The sequence below is a fragment of the Capsicum annuum genome, chromosome 6, assembly GCF_002878395.1.
Source record: "Capsicum annuum cultivar UCD-10X-F1 chromosome 6, UCD10Xv1.1, whole genome shotgun sequence".
NCBI lineage: Eukaryota > Viridiplantae > Streptophyta > Magnoliopsida > Solanales > Solanaceae > Capsicum > Capsicum annuum.
In genome coordinates this window covers 185,722,731-185,736,077 of record NC_061116.1, presented here as the reverse complement: position 1 = coordinate 185,736,077, position 13,347 = coordinate 185,722,731, and the positions used below count along the sequence as shown (strand labels likewise).

Genomic DNA, 13,347 nt, shown 5'->3' with positions numbered 1-13,347 from the left:
CAAAATTAGTTGGTCCAACCAACTTATCATGAGAACAAGCAACATTAAAGTTCATGAAGAATTTTCTAATTCTTCAATATATGTTCAATACTCAGTATGCACATCTTCGGTATATCACAACCGTTCATATCAACTTATGAACTTTTAATCTAGTAAACTCCAAGTTTACCATGATATGTGTTTTTGCTTTATTAAATTTCAGATTTACTATTATATAAATAAATTTCAAATTTACTACTTCAGAAGTAGATTTCAAAATAACTCATCTCAACTATTCTGCCTCTTTCGGAGGTGAGTTGTCATACCATCACAATCAAGTACACGTTTATATTAATAAGTTTCACTGAATATTATCACATTCACCCCAAAGAATGGATTTGTGCTTATAATAATCAAAATTCTCATTCCCCAAGAATGGAATATAATTGTGTCTTAAGCCTATCAAATTATGATAGCTTATATATTTTATAACCTCTTTCATCCTATTGCTACTTCAGAGCTCATCATATTGCTACTTCAGGAGCAAATTAAGGCATACATATGATGTAGAGAATTTTTCTCTAGCACATCTTATAATCATAATAACCGTGTGAAAATATTATCACTTTTGATGATTATTATCATATTGTCTCTCCATGCTTATATTCGTGCATTCAATCACTTGTCTTCTTTTAACAATGAAGCAAGTTGTCAACTTTTAGATTTATGCTACCATATTCACTTCATGGAATAGTGAATATTAATGGGATATATTCATGACCTTTTATTAAACACCCATTATTTTGCCTTAGATATCATAATATCATCAATATGGTGTATTGAGATTCAATATGGTGTATTGAGATTCAAACTCAATATCTTATCCATATAAAGACGTCTTAGGCATAAATCGATGGGACTTGAACCCAAATATTATCATCCCTTTTGATAATATTATTCTTGAGGAATGAATTTAAAACATGAATGGTTCCAAACCAATTATTTTTCCTCAAATTCACCAATAATTATATCATTAATAAAAAAATACAAATAACATAAGGAATTACTAACCTTAACCTTTAGATTTATAATCTCACCTTATTTGGCAGAGTCTCGTGCTGATAACGTGTTATAAAACAATAAAGAACAAGAAGAAGAGTAGAGAAAACAGAGAGTAATTCTTATTTCTCTTAAGGGATCTCTTGATGGGGTGATTTACAATGAAGGAAACCCGTCTATTTATAGGGGAAATTTGCCCCTAGTTTCACAGACAAATACATCAAATTCTGATAGATATCAACTAGATCTTATTAGATCTTGATAGACATTCACTATAATGTAAATACATTTATAACACTTATCCCTTTTTCTGAGTTTTGTTTGTCATCCTTTAGTCTATCGCTCTCCTTCTATGTTCGTTTTAAGCAATTTCTCTTTCAGTTTGTAAATTCCTTGTAATTCATTTATAAGTTAGTGAAATAAATCTATCGGTCTTTTGAATTTTGATTGTGTCGGCATAGTTATTGAGTTTTCTTAAAGACTATGTTAGATTAAATCATTCGTTGTGTTAAATGAAATAAAATAATTCATAGCAAACAAAATAAAGTTGATGACCTAATCTTATATTTTCGTGCGTTTGATAGGCAAATAAATTATTTAGTAGTTTAGTTACTCATATATTTTTGTATCTAAATAAAACTTACCACAGAGTGACAAAAGGCTTGTTGATATGAACATATTTATGAAATGATACTAAAAGGACTATTACACAGCTGAGTTGCATATCTCTATATATTTAAGTATTTAGTAACAATTTAACATTAAAAGTTCTTCTTAAATGAATTCTAGTCAAATATATTTCTATGACTTGTTTTAGACAATATATATTCCTTCACATAAATTAAAACAAATGAAATATTACATGATTGTGGGGTCAGTTTATAAATAGAGAAAGCTGGTGTAATGCAATCTACGAGTGAATTACTTAAATAGTCATCTACCTACTGCAAATTTTCTATTCAAGTAACTTATGTGTGTTTTATATCAATAAAATCACTCAAGTTAAATTATTTTATATATAAAGTCATTTATTTAGATTAATTTATTTATAAAATTATTAATTATAGCCGAAAAAATTACAGGTATTTAATTACATAAATCTCCTCAAGTTTGATTTTGTTTAACTTAATCTCTTTTGTGGTTATGCTTTATCTCTCTTATTTTGACTTTTTTTCAATAATTTTTTAATCTAATTATTATTAATTTAAGAAGAATTTATGATATACTTTTATGTAATTTACTTATAAACATCCTAATTAGGGGTGTGCATCGGTCGGTTCGGTTCGATTTTACGTGTTATTAGTTCGGTTTATCAGTTTTCGGTTTTTAAATATGTAAAACCGATAACCAACCAATAAGATATTTTCTTATCGGTTTTGGTTTAGCGTTTTTTGTTCCTTAACGGTTCGATTTTTGGTTTAACCAATAAGAAAATACTTGCAAAATAGAAATAGTAACAACTAACATAAAAAAATGAAATCTTAATTACCGCCAAAACCTACGCAATGCATTTTAGTTTACAAGAATCTTCAAACTTGAACTGAATGTTAGTTAGGCAAAAAATTGAATCCTAATTGTTGGAAGCTATAAATGCTTCAAGCTTTTTATTACGATAATAGCCAAACTTTATATTGTACCTTTGCTGCCCTGAATAGGTTAATATTTTGTGAATCATTGAATTATGAATTAGTAGTGCATATAATCTATATATATACACATATCTATATCTATATCTATCTATATAGAGAGAGAGAGAGAAAGAGAGAGATATTTAAATATATAACATAAATAGAGATAAAACAATAACTTAGTGTATCCTTATTGGATTATTGGTTTAACCGATAACCCAATAAGCTAAAATCGATATTGAACCTTTTACCCAATAAAATTTTTTATAAAACCAATAAAAAATCTTTAACCAGATAAACCAATACCAATAACTCGATAATATTTTTATCGGTTCGGTTTATCTGTCGGTTTGGTTTTTGCATACCCCTAATCCTAATGGTATAACCAACTTTCTTTTAATCTCTTTCGGTAAACTTTCTGTTATTTTCAATGTTTTCAAGTTCACAAATCTGTATTTAGGCACACAATAACTTTTACACAACACCTTCAACACAAGATTAAAATTAATCTATCCAAGAAGTGTGTTATAGTTTCAGAAATAAGGTGAAACAGAAATTTAAATCCAAGTCCCCCGACTTCACAGAGTGTCCTTAAGGAATAATTTCCCTCACTGTACCCGAGGTTATGAAATTTTTCTCTAAGGATAAAATGGCTTTCAATCCAACAATAGCGGTATCTCAAATTATTGGATTCGTCTAACTCACTCAAGGGCTAATGATCACACTGAGTTTTTGTAGAGAAGAAAAGTGTTTTTGTTGTAAAAAATCATGTCAATACCTGAGGAATATGTCAGGTATTTATAGCCTTAATATGCCCCTTTGGAAAGGAAGCACTGGTTCAGCAAAAAGGCACCTATTCAATACAGTCATGTCACCTGCGCCCAGTCTGTACTGGAACTGCATCCGATCTGCGGTCGCAGGTGACATTGTTCAAATTGCAGAGACCACCTACACCCGCAGGTTACCGAGGTGCGCACGCAGATCGCCCTATTGTGCGAAACAGTATGCCTTTTACCTCGAAGGGTCGCATCCCTTCGAGGTGCATTGTGCATTCGTTTGCATGGCGTCCAAAATGCGCCCGCACAAGGAAAAAAATATTTCTATTATATTCTTTGAATTAAAATTTTACTAAAAAATAGATCTCATCGATCGATCATTTGCCAAATTCAAATCTGAATCTGAGCCGAGCGAGCGACGACGACGACGGCGCAAGGCAGTACCTTGTTCTTGCTTCACTATCCATGTGGAGATAAGTTTCTTAATATAAACACATGAAAGCCTCTTTCTCCCACTAATGTGGGAGAATCTAGTATGCTTTCCATAAAAGAGTACACTTTTCGTTTTAGTGTCTCTCTTTCCCTCCACTATTTTTTCCTCTATTTTTCATTCATACATATACCTTGAACCCAACAATCTCCCACAATAATGGGGAATGTATATCTTTTGAAGAATATACAAACAAGCATGTGATCATTTATCAAAGACTGATTGCATCTAGATAAGTAGGTTTTCCTTTAAACTTTTCGTAGTGAACATGCATCGGATGCACTCGATCAATCGGTAGATTTGATATCTTTGAACCGTTGAGCTTTAATGTACACCTAGACAACACATGTCACACAACCAGTTTTTTATCATTTATGGTTCTCACGATTTAATTCTTTTCATCCATGAACACGTCCCGGTTTTATGAAAGCTTAAAGAATAGGCCTGTACTAACATTCCCCTTGAAGCGGCTTCTACTTCGCCTCACATAAGTGATTTCTAAATGCTCAATCCTGTAGATTAAAGTATTTGGTCAAATTTGTCAAATTTAGATAATCATTAAAAGACTTCACACCATAAGTCTTATTCTCATTTACTAAATATTGTCTACATCATGAGAATAGGTTGAGTATAATATAATGTTGAACCTGTCAGACACAACTTTATTTAATCTCTTTAAACCTAGCTCTTGGGATCTCTAGTCTACTAGGTAGAGTTATTGTCATGCTGACTTGTCCTAGCCCTTAAACCCATTCCCTTGGATATCCTCTCAACTCCTTCTCTAGATAGGCCTTTTGTAAGTGGATCCGACACATTATCCTTTGACTTTATATAGTCAACAATGATAATTCCACTAGAGAGAAGTTCTTTAATGGTATTATGTCTCTGTCTTATGTGACGAGATTTACCGTTGTACATCATGCTCCCTGCCCTACCTATTGCCGCTTGATTATTACAGTATATGCGCACTGGTGCCACTGGTTTGGACCAATAAGGAATATCTTCCAAGAAATTTCGGAGCCATTCTGCTTCTTCGCCAGCTTTATCCAACGCGATAAATTCAGATTTTATTGTAGAGCGAGCAATACATGTCTGTTTGGATAATTTTCAAGAGATCGCTCCTCCACCGATAGTAAATATATATCCGCTTGTGTATTTTACTTTGTTCGATCCGGTGATCCAATTTGCATCACTATATCTTTCAAGTACCACGAGATATTTATTATAATGTAAACCATAGTCTTGAGTGTGTTTAAGATACCCCAAAACTCTTTTCATTGCCATCCGACGAGTTTTGTTGGGATTACTCATGTACCAACTCGACTTACTAATAGCGCATGCTATGTCTGGTCGTGTACAATTTATTATATACATTAAACATCCCAATACTCTTGAGTACTCCAATTGTGAGTCACTTTCACCTTCATTCTTTCGAAGGGCGAAGCTCACATCCAATGGAGTCTTGGCAATACCACATTCCAAATACTTGAATTTGTCAAGTACTTTTTCAAAGTAGTGAGACTATGACAATGCCAATTCTTGGGTAGTTCTATAAATTCTTATTCCTAAGATCACATCTGTAACTCCAAGGTCTTTCATATTAAACTTGCTCTCAAGCATTCATTTTGTAGAATTTATGTCTGAAATATCTCTACTAATGATCAACATATCATCCACATATAAATAAACAATGAATTGGTGATTTGGAGTGTCTTTAATATAAACACATTTATCACATTCATTAATCTTGAATCTGTTTGCCAATATGGTTTGGTCAAACTTCGCATGCTATTGTTTAGGTGTTTGTTTTAGTCCATAAAGTGACTTAACAAGTTTACACACCTTATTTTCTTTTTCTGGAACCACAAAACCCTCAGGTTGTTCCGTGTAAATTTTTTCCTCCAATTCTCTATTTAGGAATGATGTTTTAAAATCCATTTGATGGATTTCAAGATCATATACTGCCGCCAAGGCAAATAACATCCGAATTGATGTTATCCTCGTTACTGGCGAGTATGTATCAAAGTGATAAAGGTCTTCCTTTTGTTTAAAGCCTTTTACAACAAGTCTTGTCGTGTATTTGTCAATAGTACCATCTGCTTTCATTTTCCTTTTGAAGATTCATTTAGAACCTAAAGGTTTATTTTCTGGAGGAAGATCAACTAACTCCCACGTATGGTTGCTTAAGATTGAATCAATCTCACTATTGACTGCCTCTTTCTAAAAGAATGAGTTCGAAGACGTCATCGCTTTTTTAAATGTTTGAGGCTCATTTTCTAAGAGAAATGTTAAAAAATTTGATCCAAACGAAGTTGACGTTCTTTGACGTGTACTACGTCTTGGATTCTCATCATTATGTGCATCCTCACTTAATTCATTTTGAGGTTGTTTAGACCCCCACTAGACTGTTCATGTCTAGTTTTATACGGATAAATGTGTTAAAAGTATTCAGTATTATCTGATTCAATTACCGTATTTTTATTGATATACGGATGTTTGGATTTATGAACCAAAATCCGACATGCTTTGCTAATTTTAACATATTCTATGAACATGCAGTCCACCGTCTTAGGTCCTATTCTTACTCTTTTAGGCATAGGAACTTAGACCTTCACTAGACATCCCCACACTTTGAAATATTTCAAGTCAGGTTTTCTTTCTTTCCATTTTCATATGGGATTGATTGTGTCTTACTATGGGACACTCTATTGAGTATTCAATTAGCCGTAAGAATAGCTTCCCCCCACAAGTTTTACGGTAAACTTGAACTTATTAGTAAGGCATTCATTATTTCCTTCAAGGTTTGATTTTTCCTTTCCACAATTCCATTAGATTGAGGTGAATATGGGGCTGTGGTTTGATGGATAATTCCATTCTCTACGCATATTTGAGCAAAGGGAGATCATATTCTCCGCCCTTATCACTTCTTATCATTTTGATCTTTTTCTCTAACTGATTTTCAACTTCAGTTTTATATTGCCTAAATGCATTTATTCCTTCATCCTTACTATTTAGCAAATAGAAATAACAGTATCTAGTGCAATCGTCAATACAAGTTATAAAATACTTTTTTCTACCACGAGATGGTGTTGACTTCATATTACAAATGTTAGCGTGGATTAAGTCTAAGGAATTGGAATTCCTTTCAACGGACTTATATGGATGCTTAGCATACTTTAATTCCACACACGTTTGACATTTTGATTTATTGCACTCAAAGTTTGACAAAACTTCTAAGTTAATCAGTTTTCGTAATTTTTTGTAATTAACATGGCCTAATTGTTCATGCTGCAAATCATAAGACTCAAGCAAATAAGAAGAAATTAAACTTTTATGGAGTACAACAGTCATTACATTCATTTTGAATAGGCCTTCATTGAGGTAGCCTTTTCCTACATACACTTCTACTTTACTAAGTACAATTTTTTTGAAAACAAATATACATTTGAATCCGTTCTTGTCAAGAAGTGATACAGAAATCAAGTTCTTCCGTAACTCCAGTACATACAGGACATTGTTCAAAGTCAACACTTTGCCTGATGTCATTTTCAGGCAACCTTTTCCTATTCCTTCGACTTTAGCAGTTGCGGAGTTGGCCATTTATATCTTCTCTTCCCCTTGAGCCAGAGCAAAAACAGCAAATAACTCCTTATTAGCACAAACATGACGGGTGGCACCGAAATTCATCCCACCATTCTCGAGGATTTCCCGTCAAGTTGCATTTGAACAACATGACAAACAGATCATCTGTTTCTTTCTTGGGCTCAGCCATATTTGCTTGGTCCTTTTTTTTGCCTTTCTTTGGGGCATAAAAATCTGTAGACTTGTGGCCAATCTTGCCACAGTTAAAGCATTTTTCCTTGAATTTCTTCTTGGGTTGATTACTTTCATATCCCACTTTCTTTCGCTTTTTGGAGTTGTTTTGGTCATCTTCTACAATATTTGCTCCACTTACTGCAGAATTTCCCTTTGACCTTCTTTCCACGGCTTTATTATCTTCTTCAATGTGCAATCTTATTATAAGATCTTCAACTGACGTCTATTTTCGCTTGTGTTTCAAGTAGTTCTTAAATTCCTTCCACAGAGGTGTTAACTTCTCAATAATTGTTGTGACTTGAAACACCTCATTCACGTTTAAACCTACAATTAAGTTCATATGAACATTAAGAATATTTTTAATATATTCAACTAAGGTATTTCTCAAAATCATACCTTCCGCGAGAAGATCATGGATGATTTCTTTTAGTTCCTGGACTGTCGATACAACAGACTTGCTGCCAATTATTTTAAACTCTAAGAATCTTGCAATAAAGAACTTTTTAGTTCCCGCATCCTCAGTCTTATACTTCTTCTGCAGTGCCCCCACAACTCATTTGTCATTTTCATCTCACTATACACATTGTATAGTTCATCTTGGAGGTCATTCAGAATGTAATTCCTACATAGGAAATCTAAGTGTTTCCACGCCTCCACAATGACAAATCACTCTTGGTCAGAGGTTCCCTCGGGCACCTCTACAGCTTCTTTAAATGTGAACCTTTGAAGACAAAGAGTTGTAAGGTAGAGGAACATTTTCTACTACCATCTTTAGAAGTCAATACCCGCAAACTTTCTGGGTTTCTACGCTGGTGCCATTGCCGGAGGAGCATTAGAACGACTCGTTATGGCAGCACTAGTTGCTACCACAATTGTTGCAACATCATGCACTTGACTATCAGTAGTCATTTTCCTATCACAATAAGACAGTAACTTTAGTATCTCAAAATAGTATTAATAAAGTTACAGCAACTTTAAACACCTCTTGTTTCTAGTTTAACGATGAAGTTTTTATGACTTCCAATTGTCAACTGAGTGATCTTTAACTTGTGATGAAGATTTTATGTCTTCAAATCACTAGTTAAGTTCAAACGGAGTAGAAAGCTGAAAGATTTAATCTCCAGAAATTGAGCAATAAAGATTTCGAACTTATTCCTTGAGATTATTATTTTCAATGTTAGCGGGTACACAAATCTGTATTTAGGCACACAACAACTTCAACACAATTTCAAGTCTAAAAACAAGAACACCTATGAAGTTACACAACACCTTCAACACAAGATTAAAAATAATCTATCCAAGAAGTGTATTATAGTTTCAGAAATAAGATGAAACAGAAATTTAAAGTCAAGTCTCTCGACTTCACGGAGTATCCTTAAAGAATAATTTCCCTCACTGTACCCGAGGTTATAGAATTTTTCTACCAGGATAAAATGGCTTTCAATCCAACAATAGCGGTACCTCAAATTATTGGATTCGTCGAACTCACTCAACGGCTAATGATCACACTGAGTTTTGTAGAGAAGAAGGGTGTTTTTGCTGTCAAAAATCATGTCTATACCTAAGGAATATGTCAGGTATTTATAGCCTTAATGTGCCCCTTTGGAAAGGAAGCATTGGTTCAGCAAAAAGGCACATATTCAGTACGGTCACGTTACCTGCGCCCAGTCTGTGCTGGAACTGCGCTCGATCTGCGGCCGCAGGTGACACTGTCCGAATTCCAGTGACTACCTGAGTTGCACCTTCGCCCGCAAGTTACCGAGGTGCGTGCGCAGATTGCCCTATTGCATGAAACTGTGTGTCTTTTACCTCAAAGGGCCGCATCCCTTCGAGGTGCGTTGTGCACGCGCTTGCATGGCGTCCAAAATGTGCCCGCACATGCAGAAAATATTTCTATCACTTGTTCATCAAGTTTCAAATAAATTTTGTCTAAAAAATAGATCTCATCTATCGCTCATTTGACAAATCCAAATCCAACGCTGAGCCGAGCGAGCGACGACAACAACGGGGCGAAGCACCACTTTGTTCTTGCCTCACTATCCATGTGGAGATGTGTTTCTCAATATAAACACATGAAAGCTTCTTTCTCCCGCTAATGTGGGGGAATTTAGTAAGCTTTCCATAAAAAAAGTACACTTTTCATTTTAGTGTCTCTCTTTCCCACCATTTTTTATTCATACATACACCTTGAACCCAACAATTTCATCCTTTTATTTCAATTGGTGATTTTAATTCACAACTTTAAAATTAACGTTATAGAGTGCTTACCATTTGAGTCTTCTTTCTCATTGGCATAAATTCTATTTTTATTGCGTCAAATTTTCGTTTCATGACATTTATAGGTTTCCGTCCATCATATTTCTACCTTATGCAATTTACAACTTGTTTATAACAAAAAAAAAATAAAAAATTAGTAGCTCAATAATTGGTCCTCTATTCTGATTGATGAAGATAAAAATTTTAGATCTTGTAATTCCCTCTTCAATTTTAAAAAAAAAAGCCACGTGTCTATATCTAAGTTTGATAATTTGGTAGCAAATTGAATCAATTATCTATATCTATATATCTATAATTTATATCTATATGTATAATATATTAAAAGTGTAAAGGACCTTAGAAATATTATTTGAATTTTTTATCCTTCATTAAAAGTCTCTATTTTAGATCAAATTGCCCTATCTAAGTTTGATAATTTGGTAGCAAATTGAATCAATTATCTATATCTATATCTATATATCTATAGTTTATATCTATATCTATAATATATTAAAAGCGTAAAGGACTTTAGAAATATTATTTGAACTTTTTGTCCTTCGTTAAAAGTCTCTACTTTAGATAAAATTGCCCTTTCACTATTTTCTTAATATTTAATAGTTTAAAAATTAATTAAATAATTATAGTAAATCTTTTCGAAGTCATAGAATTAGTGACAATTAATATCTTTTTCATTAGTTTAAAAATTTTAAATCAATTAAGAAGATTTGAAAAATCTTGAAATAAATATGAAAGCGTTATAATAAAAAGATATAAGAAATACCAAATTTGTAAAAGTTTTAAGTAAGTAATTAAATATTTTCTCATGATTTAACTTTAAAAATAAAAAAAGATTTTATATATAGAAAAAAAAATAATCGTACTACAAATATGATTCAAATCGATGTATCTCTCTTAGCCTCTAGCAGCAAGGAAAAAACGTACTACATGATAAACTCAAAAGTAATCATCCATTAATTAATCACTTGAAACTAATTCTGTGGTGAAATATGTATGTCCATAGAATTAAATATATGTCATATTTATATTATTATATTAAAATGTGGTGGATCTTTGAGAAATATTATTATATTAAAATGTGGTGGATCTTTGAGAAGTAGAGTATGAAGAATCTTTAAAATGTGATTTGACCTTTTTGCATTTTATTAAAAAACTTTATAAAAGACAAAATTATCTAATTTTAATTAATAAGTCCAAATTTTTACTGTCTCCCTTCCACCATTAATTTATCTCATATGGAATATACATGCCTTAGTGGTCATTGTCACAGATTTCTACTTTCTTAATTATATACGAGCCTAGTATATGTTAATTTCTTTTTATCTTAATTCATGTAACACATAATTTAGATAATTAATTATAAAATATAATTTAAAATTTTAATTATGGTGATTTATAATATTTTTGTTTTTATTTTAATTTAAGTGATACCGCTATAATTTTAAGAGTTATTCAAATATTCTATACTATCTTTTAAATTTTTTAAGTTGTTAATTATATGATTTATAATGCTTTTAACAAAAAATTTCAATAAGATATGAATACTCTATCCATTCCCGTCTCAATTTACATGGCACAGATAAAATTTCAACAGCCAATTGAATTTTTTAAATACTTTTTAATATATATATATATATATATATATATATATATATATATATATATTACGTTCTTAATCATTGTGATTTACAATACTTTAAATCACATTTTCAATTAATACATGTTACTATATGTCTTTCTCTGTTCCATCTTAATTTATGTGGCACTAATATAATTTCGACAGTCAATCAAAATTTTTATGTTGACATGTCATTCCATGTCTATTTTACCTTTTTTATGAAATATTGTTAATTTTTTAATAGTTAGATGACCGTAATAATTAATTAGGGGTGATATAATAAAATTACGATTAAAGCAACAAAATAAACATGTTTTAAATGACTTATAATAACTAATTAGAAATGGTATATTAAAATTATTATAAAAAAAATACTTGTGAAAAGATTTTAGTGAGCCTCATATAAGACGTCAAATTAATTTAAAACATCAAGAGTTAATTCATCATTTTATATCTTTTATTTTTTATTAAATATTATTAATTTTTTAATACTTAGATGACTTATAATAATCAATTAAGGGTGATATAGTAAAATTACGGCTGAAGCGCCGATATGTTTATCCTTCATTTTATGGAGATTCTTGACTACTTTATATTTTCTAGGAAAATAAATTAGAAATAATTAAAAAGATATTAGTGTAAAGCAATATTTAATTTATGTCCCGGCATATAAATGTTTCGCGTAGAACGTTTGTGATGATCCAACAATTGAACTATATAGAAAGTATATATCAAATAAAAAGAGAGGAAGCTGTAGAAAAAGAAAGCAGAAAGCTAAAAACATTTACCCGACATCACCAAAAGCGCAACAGTGAAATAGAAAGAAAAATTGCGAGCCATCGTAACAATATAAGATAAATTATGTGTATTGCAGTGAGATATTTTGCAGCGTGAAAGGCAATGAATTTATAGGCATCTCTCCCTGATATTTCTCCCTAAGTTGCAACTTGTTCATAATTGACTTATATTACATAGGTACCAAGTTGAATAAATTTTATTCAAGAAAAAAGGTAGCATAAGTTAGGGTTTACCTCCACTTTAATTCCTCTCAATTATTGGCCTGGCTTGCTAAATACCAATTACCAAGTGGGCATAGAATATAGATTTTATGATATTATAGCGCAATTACTAAGATAATACTTCATTTTATCTATTATATATTTTGGTGAGGATTCGTGTCTCCATCGTAGAATCATCTTCCGTATTTTCCCTTTTCTTACCCTCTTTTTTTATTGTTTTTTTAAAAAAAGAAGTCAAATGACAACATCCTTTAAATATAGGTTTGGCGAAGTGCTATGGTTTGGCACACCTTAGGGGCTAGGGCTTAGCATGGCATGTATAGGATGAGTTAATGTTAAATTTAGACGGTTATCATTTATTTTACTAGTTTAAAGTGTTTTTTTGCTTGTTTATATTTAGCTAATGATCAAGAGTTTGTTTTTTCAATTTTTATTTTTTACTTTTATCATTAAATAATAGCTGAATTTAGATATTTAAAACATAATTAATATATAGAATAACTTAGTAAAATAAATGTTGATCGATAAATAATTTTGTTAAAGGAAGTGCAAAATCAATCATAGAGTAGTTACAGAGAAGGGATGGAGTATAATCTATATATCTATATATAATAGGAAAAAGTCATCATTTTCATCCTAAATTATATCCGAAAAGTTGAAGACAACCTAAACTATTGAGACGACCTAA

The 13,347-nt window shown here is 31.6% G+C and overlaps 1 long non-coding RNA gene across 1 annotated transcript in view; it reads right to left on the bottom strand.

Moving 5' to 3' along the window:
• Positions 1 to 12,521, bottom strand: part of LOC107874869 — a 16,171-nt gene extending 3,650 nt beyond the window's left edge. Inside the window, exon 1 of the long non-coding RNA XR_001675627.2 lies at positions 12,429 to 12,521. This is a non-coding gene — a long non-coding RNA (uncharacterized LOC107874869). The remainder of the gene's footprint in view (positions 1 to 12,428) is intronic.
• Between the last annotated feature and the right edge of the window lie 826 nt (positions 12,522 to 13,347).